This window comes from Rhincodon typus, chromosome 19 (assembly GCF_021869965.1).
Source record: "Rhincodon typus isolate 14 chromosome 19, sRhiTyp1.1, whole genome shotgun sequence".
Lineage (NCBI taxonomy): Eukaryota > Metazoa > Chordata > Chondrichthyes > Orectolobiformes > Rhincodontidae > Rhincodon > Rhincodon typus.
Window position 1 is genome coordinate 56,828,768 of NC_063350.1, and position 11,505 is coordinate 56,840,272.

The following is an 11,505-nucleotide window of genomic DNA, read 5'->3' on the forward strand; positions in this document are numbered from 1 at the left end:
ATACAGCGGTGTCTCTGATTCCTGAATCAATATATAGGGAAAAGTTAAAGACACTGCCATTAAAGGCTGCACAGGTTGGTCTACAGATATACACAGAACAAGTGGTGCCAATAAAGGTCTATGTACTACTAAAAGTACAGCTAAGGGATCTGTGTGCCAAGTGATCTCTGTACATAGCATTATTTGGATGCTCCTGACTACAGAAATTAAAGTTTGGGCATGGTTAATAGGCTGGCAGATTCAAAAATAAGTTTGCAAGAGATTTTGAATAAGTCTAACAATGTCTTCCAGGGAACCCCGGGGGAAATGAAAGTGGTAGAAATTAAACTTCGGTTGAAGCGGGATGCTTGTCCAAGGAATCTGAAGGCACTTCCAGTATCATACACCATCCACCCTAAAGTGGAGGCAGAACTGATACAGCTGGTGAACCTAGGAGTGTTGGAGCCAGTAACCACCAGTAGATGGGCCACTCCAACATCCTGGTCTTAAAAACAAATGGCATGGCAAGGATTTGTGGTGACTTTAAGGTCACAGTCAACCCAACCCTGTGTGCAAATCAATACCCACTCTCATGCATTGAGGACCTGTTCAGTGGACCAGCTGGGGGAAAGAAATTCTCCAAAATGAACCTGTCACAGGGCTACTTGTGCAGATCAGAGTTGAGAAGGAGTCCCAGCCACTGCCAACAATAGCGATACACAGGGGACTGTTCTGCTACAAGCGACTACATTTTGATATCACGTCAGTGCTGACTGTATGAAGAGGGCCAGGGACCAAATTTTGAGTGGATTGCCATTGGTACAGTGTTATCTGGATGATATTTTACTTATTGGATCCTCTGAAGAGGAGCATTTGAAAAACTTAGAAGAAACCCTAAAACATTTGCAGCAAGAGGCCCTACAAGTGAAAGGGGAGAAGTATGTGTTTTTTAAAGACTCGATTGAGTACCTTGAAATAACTCTGCAAAGGCCAGTATCCCATCACCAAGTCACCCTTTATTTACATGTGGAAAGTCCTTGACAATGATTCACCTTCCTCAGACTCAGGTCTCTGCCACTCCTGTTTATATTTATCAGCCAGGGCTCCCTGATTGGACCAGATTAACAGCCCAAATCAGGGAACTCATATTCTTCAAGGTAGACCTGGCTGATCTTGTTATAATCACAACATACATGTAATCGATGGTGAGAAACTACACAAGGTGCCCAAGAAGATGGAGGCTATCATGAAAGCCCCTAGATCAGAGAATGTACCTCAACTGAGATCATTCTTGGGGTTTATAAATTAAAATGGCAAGTACATGCCTGATCTGGCAGCTGTCCTAAAACCCCTGCTTTGGTTCCTGGGAAAAGAGCAACCGTGGAAATGGACCCAGGGACATGAGGAGGCTTACTGAGAGGTGAAGCAAGCCTTAAAAAGGTTGAAAATTTTGACTCATTTTGACCACTGCAATTGGTGGCTACACCTCATTTTATGGGGTTGACAATGAAGAGTCATGCATCTTGCTGACTGAAGAGGAAAGGCCCATTATGTTTGTATTGAGGTCACTAACAAAGATGGAGGAGAAGTATGCCCAAGTGGAAAAGGAAGGACTGGGCATTGTGTTTGATGTTAAGTTCACCCATTTCCTTTAGGGCAGGCACTTTGTGCTGCTGACAGAACACAGGCCACTAACCTGCACTTTTGGCCCGTACACCGGGATTCTGTCAACGGCGGCAGCACGCCAACAGAGATGGGCACTGGCTCTGTCAGTCTACTCATATGAAATCAGATTCTGACAGTTGGCGAAGCATGGCAATACGGATGCTTTATCAAGGTTAACGTTACCAGGAAATAAGGATGTTCCTGACTAGAACCTGAGAATTATGTTTTTTTCCCAGGAAGACATGGTGCCAGTGTCAGCGAGTCAGGTGCGGTATCGTACCCGGAGTGACCTGTTTTGAGTATAGTGGTCCTGACAGGAAGGACTTACCATAGAAGCTGCCCAGAATTATGCCCTTACCAGTCCAGGAGGTGGGAGTTGTCCGTACTGGGCGGGTGATTAATTTGGGGAATGAGAGTTGTTATCCCTCGCTTACTGTTAAGAGAAAACTTGTTGGAACAAGTGCACCAAGGGCACTCTGGCATAGTGTGAATGAAAGAAATTGCTGAGAGCTAATTATCGACACCAAATGTGGACTCCCAGATTGAGGAGAAAGTGGGACAATGTGAATTCTCCACATTAGAAATGAAAGTGCTGCCATTATCACCCCTTCACCATTGGCAGTGATCTGAAGCACTATGGCAGCGGATTCACATTGACTTTGTCAGACTTGTGGAGGGAAGACGTTACTAGTGATCATGGGTGCCCACTTCAAGGGGCCCAACATGGCAGTCGTGAAGTCAGTATCAGCAGAAGCAACAATAGGTCAACTGGATGAAATATTTGCCCGGAATGGGAATCCAAAATGGGTTGCAAGTGACAATGGTCCATAGTTTATGCCACAAGTGTTTGAGGAGACTTTGGAAAATCTGGAGTCAGACATATGAAATTAGCTCAGCATCACTCTGCAATAAATGGCCAGGTGTAGAGATTTGTACAAACTTTGAATCAGGCCTCACAAGGAGAGGGCTCACTAGGATTCCTCAGCATATACAGGAACATTCTACATGCTGGTGTCCTTAATATTCAACCACCACTGAGAACTATGTTTGCCTTACTGCAGCCGCAAGGGGCCAGTGTGGTGGTAGAGCGAAATCAAGAAGTAAAAATGGACAGAAGGACAGGAACCTCACAGTTGAATGTATTCCAAAGAGGAAAGACTGTATTGGTCCGGAATTATACATCTGGGGAGAAATGGATTCCGCTGATGGTGATTGCTCAGACAGGACCATTGTCATGTATGGTATGGACTGGAGGAGGCATGCGGATCTGCTGGTTACCGCACCTCACCAATGTGGGGAGATCCCTGAGAGTACCGAGCTGGTCCAGATGGGATCAGTAGCGTCGGCTGAGTCATATGTCTCTGAGCCAGGGTTGGTCATACCCAGGGAGGAGACAACAGCAGTGTCACAGGGCAATAATAGCCAACCAGAGAGGGATGTATTTGCAGAGCAACAAGAGCTTCTGGAAGCCCAGGAAACAACAGTAGACAGACATCCTGAAATGAGGAGACAGTGTTCTAGGACTCACTGTCCTTCTGAGAGACAAATGTAGTCTATGGCAAGGTTGTTCTTTTTTTCCATGTTTTTTTTCTTTTTGTAAATATTCCTGACGATATATATATGTTAGCTACAATGCTTGTATAATAGTTATAATTGTTGGATATATATGTATTGATAAGGGGAGTATGGAAATTAAGGGGGAGGGGTGTTATGTATGTAGTTGGATGTGTGTCACCCTTTAAAAGAGTGGGTCAGGTGTTAGAGGTGCAATCTAGGACCGACAGTGGAGCTCAGATAACAAACAATAAATTATTCCTTATTCGAGTTTACTGTCCATCTGCCTCGTATTCTATTTATGGTTCTATTGAACTGCAAACACAACAGGAAGGATGTACTGGCATTGGAAGGGGCCAGGAGGCGATTTGCCAGAAAGATCCAGAGTATCCAGAGGATGATGGGCTTGTCATGTAAGGAGTGGTTGAGGACTTTGGGCTTGTACTCAATGGAGTTTAGAAGGATGAGGAGGGAAGACTGAGATGCCGAGATAGTGTAGACATGGAGAAGACTTTTCCTCGAGTAAGAGAGTCTATGACCTGAGGGCACTGCCTCAGAATGAAGGGACGACCTTTGAGAACTGAGATGAGGCAGAATTTCTTCAGCCACAGAGTGGTTAATCTGATGAACTCATTGCTGCAGGAGGTTGTGGAGGCCAATGAGTATATTTAAGACAGAGATAGATAAGTTCTTAATTAGTAAGGGGATTGAGGGTTACAGGGAAAAGGCAGGAGAATGGATTTGAAAAAAAAAAATCAGCCATGATCAAATGGCTGAACAGACTTGATGAGCTGGATGGTCTAATTCTGCTCCTATATCTTATGACCTTACGGACAAGACCAACTGAACCTCAATTTAGCTTGAACATTTTGGAAACTAACAAAGGAGAGTTTGGAGAGCATGGAATATGACAGAAAACTAACAAGAAATATAAAATCAGACCATAAAAGTTTGAGTCATAAAAGGAAAAAAAAATCTAAAGTAAATGTTAGACCATCTGAGGATGGACTGGGTATTAACAATGGGAAGGAAGCAAATGGCAGGGAATTTGAACAAGTATTTTGTATCTGGCTTCACATGAGCTGACTCTAAAGGCATCCCAAGAATAGTGAATCAATAGGCAAAAGGGAGGAAAGATGAAACCTAAAACAAACCCTATTACAAGGGAAAACTGATAGGACTAAAGGCTATAATTCCACTGAAGTTGATAGCCTGCATCCTAGGGTTTTAAAAGAGGTGGCTGTAGAGACAATATAACATATAATTATAAGATATAACTACAAAACTAGCTATAATCTTCCAAAAATATCTAGATTCAGGAAAGCTCCTTGCAGATTGGAAAAATACAAATATAGGGTCCCCGTTTCAAGAAAGGAGGGAAGCTGAAAACAGGATACCATAGGCCAGCTAACCTAATATCTGTCATTGGGAAAATGCTAGAATTCATGTTGGAACAGGATGCTCAGAAAATCTCAGTACAATGAATCAAAGCCAACGTAGTTTTGTGAAGGGGAAATCATAGTTGACAATTTTATTAGAGTTCTTTGAGGATATAACAAGCAGGGTGGATAAAGAGGAGCCAGTAGATTTGATAAATTTGAGTTTTTGGATACATTTGTTAAGGGCCTCATAAAAAGTTACTGCACAAGTCAAGAGTTTATGGTTTTATCATTGATATAATTACATGGATTGAGAATTGACAAATGAACATGAGTTACTGGTCATTTTCAGGTTAGCAAAAGATAATTGTCAAGTACCATGGGGATTCGGTGCTGAAGCTTCAACTATTTATGTTTAATTCATTCATTCATGGGATGAGGGCATTGCTGGCTAGGCCAAAACAATGTCTACCTTAAGAAGGAGGGCAGCCAGTATAAGCATATTAATTATATCATGTTATTTTCCATTTTCCCAAGCCATCAGGACTTTGCTGGGTGGTGGGCCAATCCCCTGAATGAGATATCATAAGCTAAATTGAGGCAACTTCCTAGCAGATGTTAAGGTAGAGTCATCAGAGGGACAACCATTGGCTTGCATCCCCAGTGATATCCCTAGAGAAATTTCATATCAAATATTTAGCCCTGGAATTTTTTTTCACAAATATTTCTTTGGTGACCGGCTGCTGCCCCTTCCTGGAGATGCCACTGCTCCTGCAGGAGAGAATTTAAAGGACTAACCCCTTCAAATTTCCATCTGAAATGGGAGACCACTTACTTTGAAACTATGCCCACCAGTTTTGGATTCAAGAAGGAACATCCCTTCAGCATTCAGTCTCTCACTTCTCCTCAGAATCACACTGCATTGAATGAGTTAACTCTCATTCTTCTAAACATCAATGAGTACAGGCCCAACCTGCTCAACATTTCCTCATTAGACAAACTCCTTCTTCCCATGAATCAGCCAAATGAATCCATTCTGAATAGCCTTCAGTGCAACAACGTCCCTCCTTAAGTAAGTAGAATCAAACTATCCAGTATTCCAGTTGTCACTTTGGAAGCAGTTCACAGAATATTCACTTAGCTCATTCCTGAGGTGAAAGGATTAGGAAGATCAGGTAGTTCGTACTGATGTTCATTGGCGTTGCAAGAATGACAGGTGATCTTATTGAAGCATATTGGGTGTTTGACAGGATGGATGCTGACGGACTGTCTCCCCTCCTGCAATCTCAATGAGGGGAGACAGTTTCAAAATGTAGGATTTCCCAACTAATATAGAAACCAGGAGGTACTTTTTCTGTCCTAGAGTCACACAGCATGGAAACAGACCTTCAGTCCAACCAGTCCATGCTGACCATAATCCCAAACTAAACTACTCCCATCTGCCTGCACCCAGCCCATATCCCTCCAAATGTCTTTTAAAAGTTATCACTATACCCGGATCCATCACTTCCTCTGGAAGTTCATTCCACACACAAACCACTCTCTGGGTAAAAAAAATTTGTCCCTCATGTCTTTTTTAAATCTTTTTCATCTCATCTTAAAAATATGGTCCCTAGTCTTGAAATCCCCCACCCTAGGGAAAAGATACCTGCAATTCACCTGACCTATACCCTTCATGATTTTATAAACCTCTGTAAGGTTACCCCTCAACCTCCTATGCTCTAGTGAAAAAGTCTCAGCCTATCCAGCCTCTCCTTATTCAAACCCTCCACTCAGGCAACATCCTGGTAAATCTCATCTGAACCCTTTCCAGCTTCATAATATCCTTCCTATAACAGGGTGACTAGAAATGGACGCAGTATTCTAGAAGAGGCAGAAGGTAAGGAGGCATGGGATAGGGGGAAATGTGGCAGATTGGATTCAGAATTGGCTGACCCTTAGAAGACAAGGGCGGTAGTGGACGGAAAATATTCAACATGGTGCTCAGTTACGAGTGGTGTACCACAAGGGTCTGTCCTGGGTCCTCTTCTATTTGTGATTTTTGTAAATGATTTGGATGAAGGAATGGAAGGGTGGATTAGCAAGTTCGTGGACGATATGAGGGTGGGTTGCATTGTGGACAGTGTGGAGGGCTGTTCCAGGTTACAAAAGGACATTGATAGGATGCAGAGCTGGGCTGAGAAGTGACAGATGGAGTTTAACCCTGAAAAGTGTGAGGTGATTCATTTTGGAAGGACAAACTTGAAAGCAGAATACAGGGTTAACGGAAAGATTCTTGGCAGTGTGGAGGAGCAGAGGGATCTTGGGGTTCATGTTCCCAGTTCCCTGAAAGCTGCCACCCAGGTGGATAGAGTTGTTAAGGAGGCGTATGGTGTGTTAGCTTTCATTAATAGAGGGATCGAGTTCAAGAGCCGTGAAGTTATGTTCCAGCTATATAAAAGCCTGGTTCGGCCACATCTGGAGTATTGTGTCCAGTTCTGGTCACCTCATTACATGAAAGATGTGGAAGTGTTGGAAAAGGTGCAAAGGAGATTTACCAGGATGTTGCCTGGAATGGAGGGATGGTCTTATGAGGAAAGGTTGGGAGAGCTAGGGCTTTTCTCTTTAGAACGAAGAAGGATAAGAGGTGACTTGATAGAGGTGTACAAAATGATCAGAGGTATAGATAGAGTAGACAGCCAGAGACTTTTTCCTAGGGTGGAGGTAGCTATTACGAGGGGGCATAGTGTTAAAGTGAGTGGAGGTAGATACAGGGGAGATGTCAGAGGTAGATTCTTTACTCAGAGAGCAGTAGGGGCGTGGAATGCATTGCTGGAGAGGGTAGTGGAGTCGGCCTCATTGGGGGCATTTAAGCGGCTATTAGATAGGCATATAGATGATAGTATACGGTAGGGGTAGAGGTTAGATAGACCTTAGGATTAGGGTAAAAGTTCAGCACACCATCGTGGGCCAAAGAGTCTGTACTGTGCTGTACTGTTCTATGTTCTATGTTCTAAGAGGCCCCACCAATGTCCTGTACAACCTCAACATAGGCCCTACTTTTAATTGTAAAAGTTCTGCCCTTGTTTGTTTTATCAAAATGCAATACCTTGCATTTATCCAAATTAAACTCCATCTGCCACTCTTCAGCCCATTAACCCAATTGATCAAGGTGTCTTTGTAATCTTCAATAACCTTCTGCACTTTTTATTATACCACCAATTCTAGTGTCATCTGCAAACTTACTAACCATGCCTTCTTTATTCCCATCTAAATTATTTTTAGTAATGACAAACAAAAGTGGATCCAGCACTGATCCCTGTGGAACATTGCTGATCACAGACCTCCAGTCCAAAAAACAACCCTCCACCATCACTCTCTGTTTCCTACTTTTAAGCCAATTTTATATCCAATAGCAAGTTAACCCTGAATCCCATGTGATCTAACTTACTAATTAGTCTACCATGTGGAAACTTGTCAAAGGCTTTACTAAACAGTGTTTACTTTGCCCTCATCAATCTTCTTGGTTACTTCTTCAAAAAACTCAATCGAGTTTGTGAGACACGATTTTCCTCACACAAAACCATGCTGACTATCCCTAATCATTCCTTGCCTCTCCAAATGCGTTTAAATCCTATCTTTCAGAATCACCTCCAACAACCTACCACCAAGTCAGACTCACATGTCTTTAATTCCCAAGCTTCTCCTTACATCCTTTCTTAATAAACACACAACATTAGGAGCGTCTTTGGAATTCACACCACAAAAACCCTTTCCAGAGCCTCCACACCCTTCCTACAGTGTGGTGACCAGAGCTGCATACAGTACAGTATTCCAAACGTGTCCTAGCTACAGTTTTATACAACTGAACATGACTTGCTAACTTTTATATTCAGTGCCCAAACGGCAAGCATGTTATATACTTTCTTTACCACCTTATCCACCTGTGTTACCACTTTCAGGGAGCTGTGGACTTTCACTGTCAGATGTCTCTGCATTTCAATTTTTTTTCTTTATTCATTCACGGGATGAAGGGCATTGCTAGCTGGACCAGCATTGATTGCCCATCCCTAATTGCCAAGAGGGCAGTTAAGAGACAACCACATTGCTGTGGGTCTGGAGTCACATGTAGGCCAGACCAGGTAAGGATGGCAGTTTCCTTCCTTAAAGGACATTAGTAAACCAGATGAGTTTTTACTGACAATGGACAATGGACAATGGATTCACAGTCACGATCCTTAATTCCAGATAACTATTGAATTCAAATTCCACCATCTGCCACAGCAGGATTCGAATCCAGGTCCCCAGAACATTATCTGGGTCTCTGGATTAACAGTCCAGCAATAATACCGCTAGGCCATTGCCTCCCCCCATTTCAATGCTCCTAAGGCTCCTGCCATTCACTGTATAGTTTCCTCTTGCATTTGACCCTCCAAAATGCATCACCTCACACTTGTCTGGATTAAACTCCACCTGCCATTTCTTGATCCTCCTTTCCAGTGAGCTATATCTTGCTGTATCCTTTGACATCTTTCCTCACTATCTACAACTCCATCAATTTCCGTGGAGTCTACAAACTTACTAATCAGACCACATTCATTTTCATTCAAATCATTTATATATATTACAAACAATAGAGGTCCCAGAACTGATGCTTGGGGAACACCACTGGTCACAGACTACCAGTTAGAAAAAAAAACATCCTTCCACAAATCCCCCTGTCTTCTATACCATGCTAATTCTGATCCAATTTACCAACTCAATGTGGATTCCATATGACTTAATCTTCTGGACCAGCCCGCCATAAGAAACCTTGTCAAATGCTTAAGTAAACTCCATGCAGATAATAACAACTGCCCTAGCCTCATCAATCATCTTTGACACTTCCCCAAAAATTTCATTCGAATTTCTGAGACAAGACCTTCAGCTAACAAAGCCATGCTGACTATCTGAAACAAGTCTATTCCTTTCCTAAATGCTATCTCTAAGAATGTTCTCCGAAAACTTCCTTCCAAAGATGTAAAGCTCACTGGCCTATAACTTACTGCATTGTCACTGTTGCCCTTCTCAAACAAAGGAACAACATTGGCTATTCTCCAGTCTTCTGGGACCTCGCTCGGTGAGGGCATTTCAACTCTCCTCATCGATATTCAGCTTCCTATCTTGCCCAAATTGCCAAACAATTCAACATTGAAGCCAGAGCAGGTATTTGGCAGATTTAGTTTGCTGCTTGCTCGTCGTGTTGTTCAGCACCAAACTGCACCTTGGGTCATGGTCCACAGGCACCAGCCACATGCACCCCTCATCCAAAGACATTGGCATCCATAATCTGCCAACCCCTCAGAACCATCATGGCACCTCAGCGATACACTGCCAGGGTACTGTGGAAGCACAGATTGCATTGCAGTGTATCAGCATGGAAAAGCTGCTGCAGGACACCTTGCTCTCAGGCTCAAGCAGCCAGCTCACAGATTGGAGCTGCATCTCAGGGCTGCTCGCTTGCTCTCTCAGTGCTCCCTCACTTAGTGCCTGCCTGTACACTCGCTGTACCCCTACCTTAGCATGCCTGACCTTGATGTGCCTCTTACCGCAGTCACAAACCTGGCAGCTTGTCTCGCTAGTTATCAGTCTTCAGTCAAGGGGGTGGCCATCTTGCTGTAGGGCAGTGTGCTGCATCAATCTCACACCAGCACCATGTTCCAGCAGCTTACATGGTAAACCACACAGCACATGTAGTGAGCAGGGAACCATGTCACAAAATCATAAGGGAGAAGTCCTCACTGAAGCCCACAGAGGTACCTGGCAATCAGGGGCTCATGACACCGTAAGTCATGGGCACCCTCCATCCCAGTCCAGGGGATTGAACATAGTCAAGCGTCTGCTCAGGGTGATCTTGGTCAGGGGAGCTCGGTGCCTCAGCAGTCCTGTGGCTCCACAGTGGCCAGTCGGGAATGACTCATGGTCAGTCCTATGGCTCCACAGTGGCCAGTCCAGGGAGTAGGGCTAATGCAGACAGGGTTGTGGGCCCTTATTATCCGGGGCTCTCCAATGAGATTGCTCGAGGGTTGGACTACAATCAGTCCATCGGCTCCATCCATAAATACTAAGGGTAAAGGCAGTTGAAGGAAGGACACAGACTCAACATATTATTCCACATCACTGCAAGACATAGGAGCAAACATTAGCCATTCAATGTGATAATGGCTGATCTGAACATCCTCAAGCCACCTTCCATGCCTTTCCCCACCCTTTGCTTCTCTTACTGATTAAAAATTTCATCCTTGAATATACTTAATGACCTAGCTGGGAATTGGGGCCTGCAGGCTGGGCAATAAGGGGGTGATGACAATTGTGAAGGAGGCCAACAGTATCTCCCAAAGTTGGTGGAGAGGGGGATATCGCAAAGCACGGCTGGGAATGAGGTCTTGGTGATGTCATGATAGTGGTGATGTTGGAAGGGTTAGTTGTCCACAATTAGGATCAGCCTGGCTTCAAAGGGGTGGCAGTGTATGACTACACTTGGCATGGTCACCTTGTATACCAGGGGGCAAGGAGGGGGCAGGTGCAACCACATGTAGACTGGTTGAGTGCAGACCTTTGGAAGGCTTTCAACACCTTGAATCATCTTCCAGGAAATTGAAAGTTCACGACGGGGAAGAATAGGTGGGGATAAGTGTTTTGACTATAAGGGAGGGGTTTGTAGGACCCACTGATGTGCTGCCCTTTGGAGGGAAACAACACACACGGACCCATGCACTGCACAGGAAACAGACTTGTGGGGTCCCAGCCCGAGATGATCACTGTCCACCTCATTCACACTTTTATACACAGAGGCCAGGGAAAGAATAGTGATAGTGTAGGATGAGAGTCAATGGTATACCTCTTGCTCAGAGATAGTAGGAACTGTAGATGCTGGACAATCTGAGATACCAAGATGTAGAGCTGGATG